The sequence below is a fragment of the Peromyscus californicus genome, unplaced genomic scaffold (assembly GCF_007827085.1).
Source record: "Peromyscus californicus insignis strain IS unplaced genomic scaffold, ASM782708v3 Scaffold_17__1_contigs__length_78620276, whole genome shotgun sequence".
In the NCBI taxonomy this organism is placed as follows: Eukaryota; Metazoa; Chordata; class Mammalia; order Rodentia; family Cricetidae; genus Peromyscus; species Peromyscus californicus.
This window is the reverse complement of record NW_026294469.1, coordinates 67,069,963-67,091,291: the sequence shown is the minus strand read 5'-3', so window position 1 is coordinate 67,091,291 and position 21,329 is coordinate 67,069,963. Positions and strand designations below refer to the sequence as shown.

Sequence of the window (21,329 nt, the reverse complement as noted above, 5' to 3'; positions counted from 1 at the left end):
CTTCCATGGAGAGGTATCTCCCTCCTAGTACTCTTCTTGGCAAAGCCCTATCCTTGTGATAGAGACAAAAGTTGGTGGATCCTGTTAGGATAAGAAGAGTTGTTGAAAAGTTGTAACTCTGGAGGAAACTAGAGAAATTACACCTTGATAATGATAAGAGGTGACACTCACTTAAGAATTCCTATATGCTATATGCTGAGCTGTGTGTTTCTCTCTCTCTCTCTCTCTCTCTCTCTCTCTCTCTCTCTCTGTGTGTGTGTGTGTGTGTGTGTGTGTGTGTGTGTGTGTGTGTGTGTGTGTGTGTGATGTATTCTCTTGAATAGAACCCCCATTTTGCAGATGAATAGGAAATGACTTGTGGAATCTAAGTAACCTGTCCAAGGTCATCATCTATTAATAGCCAGAACAGGGATTTGAACCCAAGGCATCTGACTCCACAGAGCTATCAGTTTTAGATCACCAAGCCCTGGGTTGATAAACCCTGGAATCAGAAGGAAACAAAATGTTCTTGAAAGAGCTTGCCTGAGTGACTGCATCACGTAGGCCGCGATGCTGGCACTCCGCTCTGTGAGAAGCTCCAGTCATACGCTTTTCTCCCCTCATTCACAATTTCCTGGGAGCATGGCTCTCACATCCCGAAATCGAGGAGATGGTTTTCCTGAGAGCTGGTGGCCCTGCCTCCCTCCAGTCCTCTCAGGTTGCCTTGCCATCCCTTGCAGTATGATTTCATCCAGATGGCCAAATAATAACTTCATTATAAAAATAATTGGTTAACTAAAGCTAATATTTATGGTTCCTGACTCGAGATTTTTCTTTCTCTCTGTTCCGAACAGAACAAAAACACAACACTTTAAAATACCATTGCAGCCATCTGTTGTTCCCTGTCTGTGCTCTGTGTCATTTGAGTGGCGTCGTTATTTTGGTGTTTCCATAATGGAAACAGCACAAGGAGCATTTCAGAAAGTGTTGAGACTGCAGCACAGGATCACAGGCTAGAAAAGGACCCACAGGCCACCATGCCTTCATGCTCTGTTCTAGGATTGAGAAGGACCCACAGGCCACGCCTCCCTGCTCTGTTCTAGGATTGGGAAGGACCTACAGGCCACGCCCCTGCTCTGTTCTAGGATTGGGAAGGACCCATAGGCCACACCTCCTGCTCTGTTCTAGGATTCTGTTTCCAAGAATGCAGATCACTGGGCTCCGCCTAAGGTTTCGAGATTCTTAACAGTGACCAGTGACTGGGAGATGCATTGGTCAGGAAGGTTTCACTGCTCTAGATGCTCATAAATTCTTCCCCACATTCTTCGTCTAGTACTACATTGAATTGGGTGCTTGGATGCTGCAAACCTTTAAAGTCATATTCTTAGACTAGAAGCTTTCAAAGGTCCTTTCTACATGACATTCACTTTCCTGAACTTTTAGCTTCTCACTAACTCCTGAATTTCCTTCAGTGTGACAACCAGTAGGGCTATTAACCTTATCAGCCATCCTAGGAATGGGATAGCGTTATTACAATTGCCATTGTATACATGAGGGCACTGATACTAAAGTGGAAGGTGGAAGAAATAATTTGAAAGCATCCTTGCCACCCCATTTTGGAGACAGGGACTCACTGTGTCATGCTGGCTGGCCTGCAATTTGCTATATAGATCAGGTACATTTGTGGCGGTCAGAGAACAACCTTTGGTTGTTGAGTCTTGCTGTTGCACTGATTTCTGAGACAGTCTTGTAGCTGGAGTTTTCTCTCCGGGTCCCGCCAAGCCCCAGCAGTCCAACAGCCCACTTATAAAATAAACACACAGACGCTTATATTATTTAAACTGTTTGGCCTAATGGCTCAGGCTTCTATCTATCTAGTTCTTACATCTTAAATTAATCCATTTTTATAAATCTATACCTTGCCATGTGGCTCGTGGCTTACCGGTATCTCCACATGCTGCTTGTCATGGCAGCAGCTGACAGTGTCTCCCTCTGCCTTCCTGTTCTCTCAATTCTCCTCTGTTAGTCCCGCCTATACTTCCTGCCTGGCTACTGGCCAATCAGTGTTTTATTTATTGACCAATCAGAGTAACACATTTGACATACAGACCATCCCACAGCACAGTCTCTTCACAGTTACATAAGTCAGGTTAGCTGATCCACAAGCCTCTGGAGATTCTCCATGTCTCTACTTCCTGTAGGTGCACTGAAGTCATAGCCACCTGTGCTATGGTGTCCCGCTTGGCTTTCACTTGGGATCTGGGAATTGAGACTCTGGGTCATCAGGCTTACACCATAGCCACTGAGTCATCTTCCTAGCACCCTATTTGACTTTAGATGAACATTTAGTTTCTCTCTCAAAATGACCATTGCAACTCCTGTAAACACTGCATTTGTATCCTTGAGACCACAGTTCTCTGGCATTTGCCCAGAAATGGAATTGCTAGATGGCAGAGCATGTGTGTTTTTGGCTCTGTGGGACTTTGCTATATCGTTCTGCAGGAAGTGATGATGCCTAATAGCAATGGATAAGGACTCTCGGGGCTGCCTATTCATCTCACTTAGTTAGACCTGCTTTGCCAGCCTGATAAGCATGGTCATTGTTGTCTTGGACAAACAAGCCATGACACAAACTAGTATGCAGTGTCTTCAGCAGCAGTTAGAACTGGCTCTGCTGCTGTGGGCCATTGGTCTCTATTCCCTAAGCATTGGTTTGTGAAGAATACTGTGTTAGTTGTCATGAGATACTCACAGGGAGTGCATCTGAATTTGTTAGTCCTAATGGAGGGACAAGTGAAGAGGGTTGACAATGTGGACTTAGGCTGTTTTCAGGGATGTAATTGGTATGTGCACCTTGCCCGTCCACATCACAGCAAGGCATGGTCACATGGTTCTGTTAGTGAGTATATTCCACAACCTCGAGTTGCCTGTCATTGAAGAGTAGTGAGGAGGGTGTGGCATATGAGGACCACCAACAATTCCCAGAAGGACAGAGGATACGGCTGGGGTTCAAGTCATAGAAGTAAAAAGTCAACTCAAGTTTTAAAATTTGCTCAGAGTTGTGTCCTGCTGGCCTGTGAGTGAAAAGACGTAGGTAGCCCAGGCAAGATCATGAACACTAGCTGGCCAGGTAGGCTTGGGTAGATACTGAAAGCTGAAGTATGTCAGCTAACAGTTAATGCAGGAAAAAACAAGAGGCTATTGGGAGCCAGCAGGCCGGATGGTAACAGGTCAGTTCTGTTGAGGGTGGTAACAAGCCAAGAGCACAGAAAAGGTAGTGGTTTTTCCAGTTGACTTAAGGAGACCCAGAGCATTGGCAGCTAATCAGATCCAGAAGATGAAACCTGCAGGTGGGGCCTGTACATGCTTTGCTGGCGGCCTTCCAGCTCCAGATGATCAAAGGTACTGAAGTAGCAGAGGTAAGTCTCCATCCTGGCTTCAGACTTGGTATCTTTAGTAAAGAGATAGAAGAAGGCATTCTAGGCTTTGTATACACAAGGCTTATGATAACACAATAAAGCAAGCGTGTGCTAGAGAGTCTGTGTTTGGGAGTATCAAGACCAAATGCTGAGGTGAGACATTGGAATACAGTTGTGGGAGCCTGGGATGCTGAGCAAAATGGCAGGCTCTCACCCAGTAACAGCATTGGTAGCACACCTAGACGGTGCCACTATATCCCAGTCTCTAAGAACTGTCAACTATGTGTCTCATTTAATCCTCTAGGTTGCCCTAGGAGATGGGTATATGTTTACTCTTGTTTCACGGATAGATTCAAAGATATCCACAATTATCCAGGGCCAAAGCCAAACTTGGGGCTGAAGCAAGATGGCTTCTAGGTCTGGTCTCCCAACCATTACATTCTACTCTCACTCTAGGGCTTAGGGATTCCTAAGTAGAGGTGAATTAAAAACTGATAGCTCCAAGAAGTGTACAGATGGTTGGCACTGTCACTAGGCACTCAGCTTTGATGCATTTGAAATATTTAAAATCCTGAACAGGTGCGATATTGTGCAGCTGTAGTTTTAGCTACTGAGAAGGCTAAGGCAGGAGAGTTGCTTGAGTCCAGGAGTTCAAGACCAGCCTGAGCAGAATAATGAGATCCAGGCTCAAAAACTTAACTAAAACTTCCTTTACAGTTCTGGTGTGCACACCTATCTGCTGTTGTCAACTCTTGGTAGCTCTCTGAGCTCCTGACGAGCTATCCCCACAATTGAGTTTTTGAGCAAGAGAAGGACACAACAGTCTGTTTAGGGTGAATCAGGTCATTTTGTGGCTTAGCAGGGCTGAAGAAAGCCAAGAATGTTGAGGTGGCGAAAGGATGGCAGGTTCTACAGAAGGCAAGACAGTGTGGAAGGGTGCTGAGTCAGAGCAGGGGAGAAGTGCACCAAGCCACTGACTGCAGAGTCTATCCAGAACTATCTGAAAATAATAGGAGATGCCTTCAAGCCACATGGTTCAACAAATGAGGATCCTGCTCTCCATGAGACATAAAGAGTCAGCAAGCCCAGATGAGGTGATCTTCTGCAAGGGAGCAGAGCTGAATGTCCCAGGATGGTAGTTGTCTGACTCAGTGGATCGCCCTGTACAACAGACCACCAGCATGTTAACATGGGGCTCTGGATTTAATTCTTCTCCTGTTACCGACAAGCTGTGTGACTGTAGGCAAATGTCTTCACCTTTCTGTACTTTGTGTTGTTTCTAAAATTAAAAAAAAAAAAAGGATTGGAATTTCTCTCTTTGAGTGAAGGATTGTATTTATAACATAATCTTTTCTCCTTGATGAATCATACATGCGAGCTCTTATTGTTTTTATTGATAGGAAAGCGAAATTTGATATGTGAGCACTATAAGAGATAAGGTAAGATTTCGAGATTTTTCATCTCCCTGAGAATGCTAATATCTCTGATCCTCCTACAGGCTACCTTCAGTACAGAAAAAACAAAACACAACAACAAAGAAGAACAGAATGGGTGGGGGGAGCCTTCTCTGCTTTTTCCAAATGACAGCAGATTGATTTTCAATGAAAATGATGCTAATTGCTGGGTATTGACCCAAGATGAATTTCTCTTTGATGAACTACACGCTGCTTTTCTGAAAACCTGGCCAGCTCATCTAAATACCAGGAAGTGTGGGGTAATACAGCAAATTGGGGGAAAATGTGTATCAGAAAAATTATTGCTACAAAAATATTTTCAGTAAGTTTGCTCCCTTCATAAACAGTGCGAATGGAACGCCTGAGCAATCAGCTAAGAGCCCGATCTTCGCTGTGAGCTAATTGCCCGTCTGGTTAGTGCAGAATTTAATTTGTGCTATTGTGCGGGCAAGGCTGAGAGCGTGAAATAAACAATGTGTGTTAATTTCACGTTTTCCAATCTACTTAGCCAAAGAGAGAGCTTGGGCTCCTCTAGGCCTCAGTCCACCCCTTCCCCAATCTTCTCCTCCTAGATCGTGCAGACCACGAGTTGTGGAATGTGTGCTGATTCAGGTGTGGGATACTTGTTCCCAAACTGAAGGTTCAGGATAGCAACTGGCCTGCACAGCAGTGCTGACCAAGGAGGTGAATCCTCCCCGCCCTGCTCCTGGGGCTGGTGCCTGAGATCGTTCTTCCAATGGGCACCTGCTGGCACCATGCAGCTGGCTTTATTCTCTCCAGTTCCATGACACTTTGGCTTCCTGTGGAGTGGCTTTCACTGGGGCAAATGGGAGCTAACTGGCTGTCATCGACACTGAGGGTGTTCTTTGTGTAAGGGTTATTTTAGGAAGAGAGAGAAATGATGCCCACTTCTAGGAAGAGCTTTGAGAAAGATTGGGTAGTCTTCTTTCTCTCTCCCCATTGGGAATCCAAGGAGGAGTCAGAAATAGCAGAGGCATTGGAGATGAAATCTACTTATAGTCTTCCTTGAGTTGGATGGCCAGAAACCCTTAAGAGTCAACTGCTTTGGGTCCCAGAGGCAATAATCAGTAGTTTGACTAGGCCTTAACCTAAAGACCTCACTCCCTAATAGTACTAATGTCCTTCAGTAGCTAATTATCAGCAGAAACCAGAATCAGACTCTCTGTGTTCAAATCCTGAGTGTAGAGAGGTAATACTTTGCAAGCAAGTCACTCTTCTCGGCGACTGTTTCTGCACTTGTAAAATGGAATAAAGGGCATATAGCCCTAAGATGACGATATTAACACAAATAAGTACTCAGACTGCACCTGGAATATGTAAGCCTTCTGTGATCTTTAGCTGTGATTAGCATTATTATTAGGGCAGTCTAAATTTCTAATTTATTTTTATCACATAATTGTGTGTGTGCACATACATGTGCATATATGTGTGTGTGTGTGTGTGTGAGAGAGAGAGAGACAGAGACAGAGACAGAGACAGACAGAGAGAAGTGAGGGGTGGAAGGCACTCCTGTTCCTTAAGAAAGGGGATGTTGTATTTTCCCTCAACTTCACTTTTTCAACAATCCTGTGTTATTGCAAACCTGGAAAGAAAATTTTGTGAGGTTCTTCTTTACCTGAAACAAAAATCAAAACAAAATCGAATCTGAAGTTGCTGATGCCAAATCTGTAGTAGCATGAAGCCTTCGTGATTTGTCTCAGTTTTCCCTGTGACCAGTTCAGACCTGATACCTAGTGCATCTTGAATGTGTGCTAATTGAATTTCTGACTCAAAGAACACAGAGGGGAAGCCAGATATGGTCTTCAAGCCAGAGAACCAAGTGAAAAGAAATCTCTCGGCCCTTTGACCATGCAATGACTGGATTTTGTTTTGAGAGATCAGGTGTGCTCAGGGTAGTATGGCCATGGATGGCATTTCTTTTCAGGAAAGAACAAAGAGGGTCATATTAATATGACTACATACCTGTTATATTATGGAACCCCCTTACCCTGATCCAGGGAAACTGTTCTATGGGTTATCCATGGGACCTCCATAAATACTAGATAAGTTCTGGTTAAGGTTCCAGACCAAATGTACAAATGTTCCTGTTCCCAGAGAGTCTATAATCCCTATAAGTAGTGAGCATGTTCATTAACAATCATATGGCTGCTGAAGTGTCATCCTGCTGTTTGGAATGTTCTGTGTTGGCATCCTTATACTGTAGACCAGGATGTTTCAGGGTAATGAACGATTGAGGGATTTGTCCAAGGTCACATAGCTGGAACATGACCTCCTCATCTTTGATTTGAGAGCCTTTCTTCCCTCTACTTTGTTGATTTATCCTTTCGTGAAATAAGTGGTATTTGTCCTGAAAACTGAGTTCATTCACTCTTGACAATGACAGGAAAAATAATAAACATACTGGGCAGGGATGTGTAAGCCATAGATGAAAAAACAAAAGTGTTTCTATACTGTTGCAGTGTCTTCTTGGAACTTGTAATCTAGGGGGAAATTAATAGTGCCACCAACTATTACCAATAGAGTATCTACTACATATAAAAACTGGAAAAGAGAGTCCAGAAATGAATAAGACACGAGTGCCTTCTGGTATACCACAAGCTCAGGGAGAAATAGTATGAGTGCCCACAGCAGGGGTGGGTTGTGTGTCGTGGGGGCGGGGGAGGGTAAAACAGGTAGCATGCGGCAGCTACTGACTGAGTTGCACGGACTAGATGTAGTTTTGAGTTTGAGAGGTGATCAGACTCTGTTAAAGCTGGGCTGGGATTAAGCATGCAATGATAGAAGCAAGTAGAAGATGAACCCGAAGCGCATCACTGGCATCTAACAGTAGGAGAAACTGTACCGTGCTGAAGGTAGGAGTAATCAGAGGAAGCAGAGAGACATGCAGTGATCTCAGGGAGGAAGAATTTGAATGAGGGAAAGAGTGTGAGCAAGGGATTCTGGGTAGAAGGGGGTGTCAAGATCAAAGGAGGAAAAACACTGTAAAACTTGTCTGCAGATGCAGACTAATTGGAAAGATCATTTGCTTTGATGACAGGTCAGCACTGACTTTCCAAAGTAGGGAATTTTGTTAGTTAGTGCCCTCTTCAGCAGAAGGAAGGTGATATAGGAAGGGGCACTATGGAGTCATAGCAATCAGAATTTTCTCCATAACCGTAACCATGAACATAATCATCCCAAGTGTAAGCAGAATCACCCACACCATTGGAAAAATGTATCATGCACACCCTGAGCAGAATTACAATAACCATAAAATCACTGTAACAATCAGCAGAATCATCTTTGCTTTTGCTTTAGACTCCCCAAATTTTCCCATTCCTCAAAACCAGTTGGAGGCCACTGCTCCACCAAGGGAGATCCAGTAGTATACACTAATCTCTGCACCCTCCTCCCAGTGCCCACCTCAACAGAGCTCCCAATAGAGGAGAGCTCACTCACCCATAGGAGATGAAGGAAATGGAGACTTCCTCATGATGTGGCCACTTCCCTAGTCACCAGTGGCAGAACTGAGGCACACAAAAAGGTAAGGAGTATGAATGCAGGCCCAACTGATCCCAAAGTCAGCTCCAGACTACTGCATTCTACTACTGCTTCTAGCACTGATAGCTGATGGTGCATACTCTTGTCTGGTTAAAACTGCCTTAACCAGACAGTTTTTCTACTATGATCTGTAGAAAAGTAAAGGAGCAAAAGGACCATAGAATATACAGTGTCTTTGTCTCCAGGGACCTGAAATCTAGATAGTTAAAGCATTAAACTAAATGACTTGAACACAGGGCACATGTGGACACAGTAGATTATAAAATCAACTGGTAGTTACTGAGCATCTAGTATGTTCCAGGCATGTTACTAATACTATAAAAGCATGCAGAAAGAACCCAGTCTCTCTAACCTATGTGGGAGTTAGTTCTTCAGCAAGTAAATTTGCAAGTGGCTGTATAATTTACAGTGTAAAACATTAGGGAGAGAAAAAAATTCCATATGCCATGAGAGAGAATAACAGGGGTACCTGTTATAGATAGGAAAGTCAGAGAAATCCCTCCCCAAGTGTCACTACAGCTGAGATTTGAAAGATGACCAGGATGTAGCAAAGTGTAGGGAGGGTGGGACCCAGAGAGAGAGGATTTCTGGTCAGAGCCCCAAAGCAGGAAGAAAATGGGGATTTAGAGAAACCCACCTAGCCAAGGCAGCCATCTGGGTGCTTCTAGCATTTCCTGTTTGAGGAGGGAGGGTTCTGGAACCCCTGTGACCCATCCTCTGAATGCCCTGGGCTGAGCAGATGGCTCCCCTTCTGCCTCCACCCCTGGTTTATTGTTAATGACGTTATCCTCAGCTGCAGCATGAGCTCTGTCTATAGCTTTGCCCGTTTTCTCCTTTTGATCATGGTGGGGGCTCCTGGACCACATGGGTAGCACTGCTCTGGTTCATCTCCTTGTCTAAGCCCCAGGTCTGAGTGGCTTTCATTTGGGTCTCCTCCTCCCCAGCCTCCAAGGGAGCTAGGACCTGGGAAAGACTCTAAATTGTATACATTATTTCCTTTTTGATTAGGTGAATAAGTAACTTGATTGAGATGCATCTCTTTGGAGGGCGCTGCTGGCAGGCTTCCAGAAATGGGAGACAGCTGGCCCTGAACACAGAAGGGACAGCAACAAAGGCCCCAGGGACAGACACATGGCTGGGAGGCCTGGGATCCAGCCCAGCAGACTCCAAAGAGCACTGGCCAGAAACCCTGGAGCAGGGGTGGGGGGATCTTTCTCCCTTTCCTGTCTATGAGAAGGAAGGCTGGGGTTAGGGATACTTTCTCAGCTTTGGATCTGAATTGGTCTGTTCCAGCTCCTACCCTCCAGTCAGACGAGCTGCATCAGGAAGGAATGGACCCAGGCTCGGGGAAACTGACAAGTGTTGTAAAACCCAAGTGAGAAGGTGTAGGGGATAGTTCTTCATGTGCAATACCTGTCAATTTTACAAACAGCCTTTTAAAAATAGTTCTACATGGCATGCGTTTTCTGGGCTTTAATCCAGACTCTTCTTCCTCACCCTAAATTTAATATGTGAGTCTAACCAAGGGTTTCTTTGCATTTTGCTAACCAAGAGCTATATCCCTGACCACTAGCACAGCTGACCACAGTGGCCCCATCCCTACTCAGGTAGATTCTGGCAGTAATTACCTGTGACACTATCTAGCAGAGGACAATTTCAGTGTATGTGGAAATGATACTGAGGGAGCTTAAATGACTCTCATATAAGGCCTACACCAGGCCACTAACCTTGAGAATCCTTACTCTGAAGGCAAGTGAGGTAAGTTGTTCCCTGGCCCTTAGTGTAGAAGTCAAGATTTAAGACATCTGGAATAGGCCTTTCCGTAAATAGTCCCTTCACTTTTGTCTTGATGGTTACTGATCTATGACGAAAGAACTAGTCCTTTGAGTAAAACTATGATGAATGACTTCAGGGTTAAAATATCCCTAAGATAGAAAACATTTTAATTCAATTTGTCATTAACCCTTTGTTTGGGTAGAAACTAGCTCATAACTACCCCTTGGGAGTAGTCTGTAGGGGCCAAGGAAAAGAAGACAAGAGAGATGAGGACATGAAGCAATCTGATGTCATTTATGTGGCACATTATGATCCCAGGAGAGCCCTGGAGCCATCAGATATGGCTTCCTATTCCAGCTTCAATCTTTTTGAAATTCTTTTTTGATCTAACAACTTCCCATACCTCAATAGGAAGTCAGGAGAATGAAACCATGCTTGTGAAATGCCACCCTGGAGAGCCTCTGAGACAGCTGCTTTTGAGTGTCTGGGCTTGTAGGGTGGGAGGAAGGTCAGTACAACCCTTTAATGGCTCTGGTCGGTGGTATTTGGCTCTCTTAACTCGTAGGCAGGAGAGGTCTTGCTTAGGTCCTCCCTGGGCAAGGCCATCGCTCAGCGCTCATCAGCTTGCTTGTTTCTAAGAAACCCTTACTGTGTATTAGGAAAGGCAGAATGCAAAGCCGTATTCTCAGCTACACTAAACTCAAGAGGATGAGGAAGCTGACAAAGGGAACGAAGAGCCCGACCTTGAATTGAAATGGACAGAAGCTGCAAAGATACTTCTGCAGAACATTCTTCACTTGTGTCAGGCCAGCTTCCATGAAGGGGAAGACTTCTCACCCATAAGAGTGCTGCCTGCTATGACCTTGACTACTAGTCACTGTACACATCCCAGCTATTCTTTCTGGACTCCACTGTAGTCCTCTCCTTGTGCATGAACCTCATGCTTCAAGGTTCAAAGCAAAGACGGTCTCCTATGATGAAATAAAATCTATGGCACCAGAAGAACTAGGTCTATTAACCTGATGCCTAGCATATAACTGACATCTAGGAAGTAGCCAGTAAACACTTTTGAGTAAGTGATTAAGTTATCTAGTTTCTGACTTCTTGCCTGAGTAGACCTTTCCTGGTCTCTCACTGTAGTCCAGAAAACACCTTCAGTCCCGTCCCTCTGACAGAACAATTAATCTGCAGTTCCCTTAGTTCATGATGGCGTTGTACTGTGCTCACCTCAATCACTGTACTAGGGCAATCATTAGAGATCAATTATCCAGAAGTATAACTAACTGTTTTTCTAGTGGTATTGGGTTTTCTCCTCTGCTGTAGTACAAACAAACCAAATATGAGGAACTAATGAGCTTTTTCCTTTTAGGCATTAGGAGGAGAAAAAAAAAAAAAAAGCTTACCTACTGTAGGATGCAAGAGTCAGGTGACCAAACTCTTCATTAAATGTGCATGATACCTCAGGCAGATTCACTGAAGTTACCTTAGTGTTCTAGTTTTATAATTATGGCAAAAATATTTAAATTGCTTCGACAAGTATAGACTTTTGAGTGTTTGTGAAGCATCATATGTTTTATCTTGTTTCTTGGCACTGCAGCATAATTAGTGTAGTGAAATCACTCTCTGGGACTCTGAGCTGGATGACATCTGAATCTTGGCATTTCCAAGAGGCTCAAGTTCAAAGCTCTGTACCCTTTCACCTCTGTGCAGGATGGCTTCTTCAAGGTGGAGCCAACAATTTTTATGTTCCATAATCAGATGAATCATAAAACACAAAGTCATTCACATGAGATGACATGAAAGAAAAATCCAAAGGGATTCACTCATCCTTCAGAAACATGACTGCCTGAGGGAGAAGTTTGTAACACTCACGGCGGTCCAGGGTTGTGATGTGTTATTTTGACAAGAGTGTCTTCTTTGTCCCCTCAAGTCACAGATCAGGGTTGGTGAGCCCTTGCATGGCATCGGGCTGACTTTGCATGTGAGTTGGAGTCTCTGGCACTGGCTCTTTTGATTCTGGAAGGAATTACAGGAGAGCGAAGGTTGAGCTTTAAGTTGAGTCCTAATGAAGGAATGCAACTCAAGGACTTTAGGCTGCCATATTTCTTGGGTTTCCATTATAAGATATGACATGGAAGTTGGTTTGTTATACTACTTTTGAAATATGAGGCTTACAGAGTGCAGCGACTGGCCCAGGGAATCCCCAAAAATCCATTAGCCAAGATATGTGGCTACATCCCTCAGTCCCTGCTGCCTTCCCCTCTGAAAGTGCCTTTGAACTTTGACGATGATGACAGCATCTGCATCCATGTTGCATCACCAGTTTCACAGGCTTGAACTGAGTGGAAAGCATATGATTTCACATGGAAGGAATTCTGGGCAAGAAGACAGTGAACCAACGTTCTAATTGCAGCCCTTGTGAGGGAATTGCTTCCACATTCTGGCCTGTTTCCTAATGTTTACTTCAGAGGCTTGGTTGGGGAAAGTTCTATTTGGTCCAAGGACCAGCTATATCCACATCACCTGGGTCTGTGCCTATATAGGCATATCCTTGGACTTCCTGAAGACCTTTGGAATCAGAGTGTGGTAGTGTGGGCCAAAGAAACCAGGTTTACCAGGTTATGATTGTGTGTTCTAAAGTGCAAACTACAAACACAGGACAAGGTAGATTGCTGCACTGCCACATGGAGATACCATCTAGCACCTTCCAATGTTATGCATATAATTATTGAAAAGTGCACAAGGAGCAACAACTAGGAACAGAATCTCCCGTTTGTTCTCCATATTTTTCATTCATCACCTATCTATCCATATTCTATGATGAGAGGGGATGCATTTTATTTCATTCTGTTTTAGAGGCTGTTTTAGAGCCAGAAGCCCCTAATGGTGGACAGAGAAGAAAAAGAAAGCTCCCAGGGTGGGGGGGGGGGAGAGAGAGAGAGAGAGAGAGAGAGAGAGAGAGAGAGAGAGAGAGAGACTATAAACAGCAGTCCTAGAATTATCCTCCAGCATCGCTCTATTATGGAGAAGAGCTGACACAGCAGAGTCCGGGGGGGGCGGGGGGATGCTGTGTGTCTGCAGTGTGCTAATCACAGAGGCAGGCGGGCTAAATGCAAAGAGAACATTTGCACAAACAGCACCTGTACTGAGCAGCCATGGGCTATTTTTAGTGCTTCTGTAAAGAGCAAAGGGACATTTGGAAAGTCTCCTGGGGGATACATTGGGTAGGAAGGTGGGGATGTGTGGATGCAGTCGATGTGTCTGACTCTGTAATGCCCTATCGGCTGAGTCATTATCACCCTGAAGAGTCTTTTATTGGGGATTTGGTTTGGTGTTGGTTGAGGATAGTGTGCTGACATAGAGGTGCAGGAACTGGGCATGGAAGAAAGTTATTCTTACCCATCAGTGAAGTGTTTGATTGCAGAGCACATCTTACAAGTTTACAGGATTTTAATTCTAGAAAACAGAAGTGCGGTGTGCTCCCCAGGGCTTATTCTTGAGAGCTGAAAGTAGGAACAAATGACAAATATTTTTATTTTGTTTATTCTAGCCAGATGCTATTCAGAATGCCCTAGTTGGGAACGTCACTATAACATCCATGGATAGAGTAAATCATATAATTTTGGATATATGTTGTTGGGCTAGAATGGCTAGAGCCTGGAATATGGACGTCTTGATGGTTTAGGAAGAATACTGACTCATGACACCCATCCTTAGTTTAAAGAAAAGAATAATAGTGAATGCTAGCTGAAGATTTAAGGAAACATTCCTAATGGTAGGTCCATAGACAGGTCACTAATAGCATGGACTCTACATACCAGGATAAGATTTGGTCTCCATAGCATGCTGACGCATGGAGTATCACACCAAAATTAACACAACTTTATAAATGTTACAATTAGTGTGATCTGTCAGATAGATTCATAACACATCAGGCCGCTTTCTGACCTATAGACTCATCTTTCACCACTAACAATTAGAAAGTTCTCTTCTTCTTTCTGTTTGTTTTTTGTTTTTGTTTTGTTTTGTTTTTGTTTGTTTTGTTGCCTCACAAAGAATTTTGGGTTGAATTGTAATGACATATCTAGACTATCATACTTGACAAGAGTTCTCCTAAGACTCTTGTTCAAATTGCCCCAGCTGTCTCTACAGACGATGGATGTAGAACCTGGTTTCATGACTCTCAAATTTCTGTACTGTATCAGAAAACTCATGGCTCCTAGAATCGGAAGGATCTTAAATCATCCAGTATTAACCTGTTGCTCTGCATGCATGAGTTGTAAACTATAAATCATATAAACCTTCTCTAATAGTGGTTTCGACATGGGAAATCAGGCCACAAAGAGGAATGCCAATATGAAACAGTTTTCTTTGTATCTTGCTTACAAACAAACAACAATACCACCTAATTGAATTTTAATTTGAAGTGATTTTCACAGGTGTGGTTCAGGATTTGTGGCCATCACGGGGCTATTTTCATAGAATTGACAAATTGTGCTGGGAACTAACCTGGGGTTTTGTTTCATAAATATGTTCACATGTTCATTATTGCATCCTAACTGACACAGACAGTGTGAGACCACGAGAACAATAACCTTAGGTATTATTGTGAAATAATCGACAATATGACATTTGTCTTCTAGGATGTCTACTCTCTCTCCCAGTGCCTTATCCTATCCCAGTTTGGCCCCTCAGGTCCCTTGCCTGTGTCAGACACCATTCTGTAGGGTTTTGATGTTAGCCAGCTGCTATATTCCTTCTTAATATGCTTGCCCATAAAGATTTAATAAGTTTGGTTAGGGCAAAGAGAAGAGGTGCAGGAATGGAGATTTAATCACTGCAGCCTAAATCTAGCCATTTTTCTCTCTCTCCTCTGACTGTTGTGGCTCTTTCAAATTCTGCTTTTTATTAGCTTAAACCCTATAAAATTTTCATTTTTGTGAATCTAAACAGTCAAGTATTATCAACTTAGTAATGCTCTACCTAATGACATTGAATCGATATGGTCTGGGACTTAACAATGCACTGGAGCATCCTGCTTCTTTCCATGCAGCTACCCACATTAATTCAAATTCTTGTGTCAAAGGACTTGTTTGCCAAGACAAGTTCTAAACACCAGTGTGTAGCCTGACCCCTCTGCTCTACCGCCACCCAAACTGCATCACGGCTCTAAAGCTTCGGTACTAGTAAACACTGAGAGGCAATGGACTTTTCTTTCATCCAGGTGCTCATTCAGAGGTGGGGGTTGTACAAAGCGCTCTCTGTAAACTGCTTGCAAGGGAAATTTCAAGTTTAATGGCAAAAGGGCAAATGAGAAAATGTAAGCACAGTACAGTTTGAAGGCCCAAAAGACTCAGTATTTAGTGGCTTAGCTGGTATACTCCTGTTGCAAAGGTAGGCATCCTTACCAAACTGGACATTGCTACAAACATTTGAGCTGCCTGGCAAGTATCCAGTAGATCCAAATAGGACATTTTTAAGGATTGCAGCAAGGGACCCATTATGCTGGATACAGGATGCCCCTTCTCCAGAAATTTTTTTCAAGCCACAGCCCAGAAAAAGACAGATTTCTTGGTGCAAAATCAACTCTGATCCAAGACTTTCCAGTCTTTTCGATCTTCTCTGCACCAGGTCTCCAACAATTATTTTAAACAAGGATTGCATTCCTAAGTCCTTCATTCTTTATTCCTTCCCTAAGGACTCTAAAAGTGACCAAAATGGGAAATTAGGAAAGTTGGAATCTTTTCACTCTATCCTGGCCTCACTTCATCATGTCACACCCTGCCAGCTCATACAGGACACCAACCAGTTCTCTGACCCCAAGGGCTGCTAGTCTATCCCAAGAAATTCCAGCAAATCTTGGAACAAAGACTGGCAGAAAACGAAATTCCCTGTCTGGACTGAAAATCATAGAGATTAGCCAGGGAAGTTTGTGAAATTTGTTTTGAAATGCTACGAATATTTCCTCTCCTGATCCTCACCTCCATGACATTCCTCTTCCAGCCGCCGCCACCAAACCGCTTCACACAGCATCTTTACAAACTGAAGTGTGACCTTTAGATTGAGACGTTCTCTGTTGCAATGTGTTGGAATATGTTTCAACATGGTAACTTGAGATCTATTTACTAAACTGTTTGGCACACTCAGCATGTCCTGGGGGAATTGTTGGCAGGACCTGCCGTGTGTTTTCCACTCCTCCCTGATGGATTACCAGACATAAGGTCATCTCAGTCTAGCAGAGATGGGTGCTGCACAGGGCTCATTACCTCGCAGCAAGCCAGCCAGATGAGGCCGTGGGATGTTTTCTCTTCATCATTCAAGCTTGAAAGGAAATTGTCAGCCTCCACTTGCTCTTGAAACAATGAAAATTTAGGTGACAGCGCTCTCATTAGCTCAGTGGAAATGAAGGATCCTAGGTAAAGATATCCCTCCCCCACTCCCCGGGGTTCTTTGCAGCACACTAACAAGTCTACCCCATGTCAAGCTAGTAACCAAGCCACATAGCATGGACCTTAGCCTTTGGGGGGGAGGGGAGTTACCAACGGCACATACTTCTTTGGGAAGCGATTTTTGTGATGCAAAGATTCTGAGCTAGGAAAATGGGTACATTTAAGATGTACCCTGGCTCCTCTCTGGTTGAAATGGGTACATGGATACTGTTCACTTATGACTTAAAAGCATTCATATAATGAAACAAGCAGGGGTTTCATTAGGCTCGTATATACTCATTCCAGGAGAATTGCAAGCAAAAGCGTCAAGTGTACACCCTATGCTGTACCCTTGCATCGCATTTTCTGATCTAGAAAAGCTTAGTGAATATTTAATGAACCAAATGGATGACACACAGCGTTAAGGGAGACCAGATAATTGCTTGCATTTGTATAACAATCTATTCTATGACATGCACATACGTTATTTTCTCATTTGATCCTATAACAGCCATGTTTTATTGTCAGGGTCAGTATTTTGTCTCTGAGGTTTTTGTTCTTGTTGTTTGGTTGGTTGGCTTTTTTTTCATAAGACAGTCAATGTCAAATAATACTGAGGGATTTATTAAATAATCATCTATAAACACCATGACTTTTATTGAAAATACATCCTTACATGCTAAAGTTTCAGAAAAATCAGTGATTCAAGTCAGTGTTTTAGTCTCTGCTTTTTATAAGAGCTTTGAAACAGTAGGACTGAAGGTCACCTGAGCTGCAATTCTGGTGAAGAAAGGCTTAGTAGGGATTCTCATGGCCTTATTAAGACAACCAGTTTTGAAACCTAGCAGCCCAGCCACCATCTAAGTTCTTACTACACTTTCTAACTAATCACATGTATACAAGACCTTATTAAGTAACTAGTGCTTCGAACATGGCTCAAACATATTTTCAGAAAATGCTGAAGGTAATTCAATATATATCTGCACTGTTCTAGGTTGAATCTGTCATTTAAACCTGATGGGATTGACCAGAGCTGCGTGCAATGACTGGGCCAGTCAGGCCCCAAGCCTCCTGATATGTAGGGGTCTTCTTTTACACTTACTGGACATTTGTTTCTGAATAGAAGAAGGAACTATCAAGATTGTCCCATGGATTTTAATCCATATCTTAAGTTCCTTTTAGCCAGAAGGAAAGATAATGATGAGAAGTACTCTGTTCAAAATATGCCTAATGGGAAAAAAAAAATCTCCAGATGTCCGTCATCTGCTCTGGACATTTCCACTCAAATATAGGCTTCTTCCAGTCTTGAGATTTGGTTCAGATGCTCATCAACAGTGACCCTCCTATTTCTCTTGTAGATACCTCCTTTTGTTGTTTGTTTGGGGTACTAGGATTGAACCTATGGCTTTGTACATGCTAAACATATGCCCTGTTTAGTCAGGGTTCTCTAGAGGAACAGAACTGATTTTAAATATATTTGCTTACATTGAAATATAACAACAGCTGTCTATCTTATACCAGAGAGACTGAGAACCCAGTAGTAGCTCAGTTCATGAGGCTGGGTGCCTTAGTAATCCCAATTTGCACTAAAAAGCTGCAGGTTCCAAAAAAAAAAAAAAACCCTGCAGGTTCCCAGGGAGCCACTGGTCCTCACTCAGTGATGGAAGCCTGGAAACACTGGTTATAATATCAGCATGGGAATCAGCAGTAGCAACAACAGGGCAAAAAGACTCACCAGCAAGAGGGAAGGCCAAGAAGCGGGACATGAACCAATCTCCTGCTCTGCTATTTTTATCCGGGATGCTCCCAGAAGATGCCACACACATTTGGGGTGAGTCTTTCCGAATCAGTGAGGGCAGCCAGGACTGATCTTTAGTTGAGGCTCCCTACTCAGGTCATTCTAATTTGTAGCAGGTTGACATTAAACCTATCACTATTCACTTCACTCTATCCCCAGCCCTCTTACTACTGTATAATTTTGAGATAAGATCTCAACTAATTTTCCTTGGGTAGCCTTCAACTTTCTCTATAGCTATTGATGGACTGATCTCCTGCATCCCAAGCAACTAAGGTTACATACCTGTGTCACCAAGCCCAGAGACTACCCTCTTGATTCTCTCCTAAACCAAATGAGTATTCCCCTAATACTAATATCAATAACCTAAAATATATATGCAGATTCTGAGGAAGAAGAAAAAGAACTCTGAGCTACACATGAGTCATAGTGGAGAAAAAAAAAAAGAAAACGTATTACTTCCATTACTCTTCTGCCTCTTTAAGAATTCCAATAATTCTTCTGATCCTTTCGTGTTTACAGAAAGGAGGAGGCATTGTCTAATTATTCAGAGCCAATGTTCTTCGGGAGTCCTAGTGCACTAGTGAGAAGAGTCACTCATGAGAAAGTAGGGCTTTTGTTTTATGGAAGCCTGTTCATAGGTACCTGGAACTCAAACTCTATTAAGAAACAAAAGCAAAGTCTTTTTCCCGGGAACATCTATTCTGAGTGTGTATTAGATCAGCAGGCACAGGACAGGTTCCAGAAACTTCCTACTAGCAGTTCCTGACCACAGTGTGGGAAGCCTCATGAAGATCTCATATCTGAACAAACTTTCCAGCTTGGATTTCAGTGGAAGATCTTGCATAAGAATGATGCTAGAAACAGGAACATGGAGCACTGCCTTTTTTTCCAGGAGCCAGGAGGTGCTCAGAACAGCAGAGCTTAGTTTCCCCCTTCCTCAACCCTCAACATATACTTATTTCTTTTGATCCAGTGGTGCCCATGTCTAATGAATGGACTTGGTGGATTTCAGTCTCTAGGAGAGAGCATGTAGGGTTGCGCATTTACTCCTCCTCCTCCTCCTCCTCCTCCTCCTCCTTCTCTTCTTCTTGGTTTTTCGAGACAGGGTTCCTCTGTGAAACAGTCCTGGGCTGTCTTGGAACTCACTCTGTAGACCAGGCTGGCCTCGAACTCAAGAGTTCTGCCTGGCTCTGCCTCCCTTGTGCTGGGATTAAAGGTGTGTGCCACCACCGCCCAGCTGAGTATTTGTTTTCTTAACAGAACAGATTCTATCTAACATATCCTTGATCTGAGGGTGACTCTAACCCCACAGTTTTCTATTAGAAGCTGTTTGACCTACTTGGTGGCAGCCTTAATGTGATTAATGTATTTCTCTATTTCCAAAGAATGTCCACTTGGCTTTAGTCTTCTATTTAATTAGATTTGAAAAACAGCCCAGATTTTTTTACTGTGGTAAAATATACATAACAAAATTTACCCCTTTAACTATTTTAAAGCTATAAATCAGTGTCAATAAATGCATTCATGATATTGTACAACCATCACCAATACCTGCCTCCAGAATATTTTTGTTGTTGTTAGAATTCCTAGCCACTCCCCCAATGACCGCACATGCGCTGGCAAGATGCTTCATCATCCCAAGGCCTTACATCTTATGTAATCTGTGCACTGCATGATTACATAACTTGCTCACAGCGTGATCATGTAACCTATGCAAATGTGTGGCATAGCAAGTAAGCTCATAAGTGCATGTCCAGGGGAATCTATAAAAGCAGGTTCCACGTAATCCTCCTCTTCTTCCTGCACGATCTTTCCATTGGCCTAAGCATCCCCTTCTATTTCCTCCCCTTAATAAATTCTTATAGTGGGTTTTGTTGTACCTTGTGGCTTTTCTCATACGGTAAACAGCGCCGCTTAATGAATAACATTGTGCGGCGTAATAAATAACAATTTTACCAAATAGAACTCCTGTGTCAGTGAATAACTTCCGTTCTCTCTCTGCTGCCCACTGGAAAACTCTATTATACTTTCTGCTTCTATGAATTTGACTCTTTTATATCCATGAAATAAGTACAATCATACAATGTCTGTCCTTTTGTATCTGACATGAGGTTTGTTGGCATTTGTCTGTCTGTGTCATAGCCCAGGCACTTTTGGCATGTCACTGTTTGTATGTGACATTGTGGTACAGACTGAGAGGAGGAAATAATGGGGATGAATGAATTTACAGGAAACCTCTGGATGAGGCTTCAGGAGCTATGGGAATATTAGAGGGGCCATAGATTTCAGAACTAAAACCAGGACATGACTGGACAGACACCATGTTTACACAGGCATAGCTGAAAATAATGTCCAAGATGGGCAGCTGTGAACTGAAACTGTCTTGGTAATGGGGAAAAAAAAGTAAAAAGGTGTAGCTCCGTCAGATTTCTCTCTTTCTGATACAAAGGTTGTCCAACTCTTTGTTTTCTATCCTTACTCTTGATTTTTCCCAGGCAAGGCTGGCTGGTTCTTAATTCCTGATTCCTCTTTGAAAGCATCTGTCTTTGCTTTCTGATGGGGTTCGTGTCTGCATAGCAGGAAGGGAGTGTGGTCACCGAGACCCCAGGAAGAGCAGCCTAGGGGCAGCAGTTTGTGGCCTCTGTGAGATGTCTATGTCATCTCCCAGCCTGGGCAAGCCCTCCATCCCGCTATTGCTAAACATCCACCACAGGGTCAGAGGCAAGAAGGATGGAGGAAGCTGTGCAAGGCAACAGGGATGAAAGCAACAAGCTCAGCTTGAGCTGCCCTGGGGTTATGGCCTGCTGCAGCTGCTCTTGAGCGAAGACAAGGGACCTGGGCATTGAGATTTGTAAAGTCTCAGTACCTCCTTCGGGGACCATGTCCAGTTTCTGAACAGGTACTTGGGCATCAT

The 21,329-nt window shown here is 43.4% G+C and overlaps 1 protein-coding gene and 1 long non-coding RNA gene across 37 annotated transcripts in view; one reads left to right on the top strand and one right to left on the bottom strand.

Annotated features, from left to right (window-relative positions):
- Nucleotides 1-21,329, top strand: part of Slc14a2 (solute carrier family 14 member 2) — a 358,539-nt gene that overhangs the window by 6,556 nt on the left and 330,654 nt on the right. The gene's annotated exons all lie outside the window — the stretch shown is intronic.
- LOC128113003 (uncharacterized) overlaps nt 1-21,329 on the bottom strand; it is a 202,537-nt gene that overhangs the window by 150,351 nt on the left and 30,857 nt on the right. For 18 of the 36 annotated variants that reach the window (XR_008219269.1, XR_008219272.1, XR_008219281.1 and 15 more), the window contains 4 exons: nt 16,456-16,541; nt 13,589-13,692; nt 11,593-12,205; nt 8,312-8,379 (listed from right to left, as the gene is read on the bottom strand). This is a non-coding gene — a long non-coding RNA (uncharacterized LOC128113003). Of the gene's footprint in view, nt 1-1,809; nt 4,678-8,311; nt 8,380-11,592; nt 12,206-13,588; nt 13,693-16,455; nt 16,542-21,329 lie in introns of those variants that run through there. The other 18 variants (XR_008219278.1, XR_008219286.1, XR_008219280.1 and 15 more) reach the window with 11 other exon arrangements.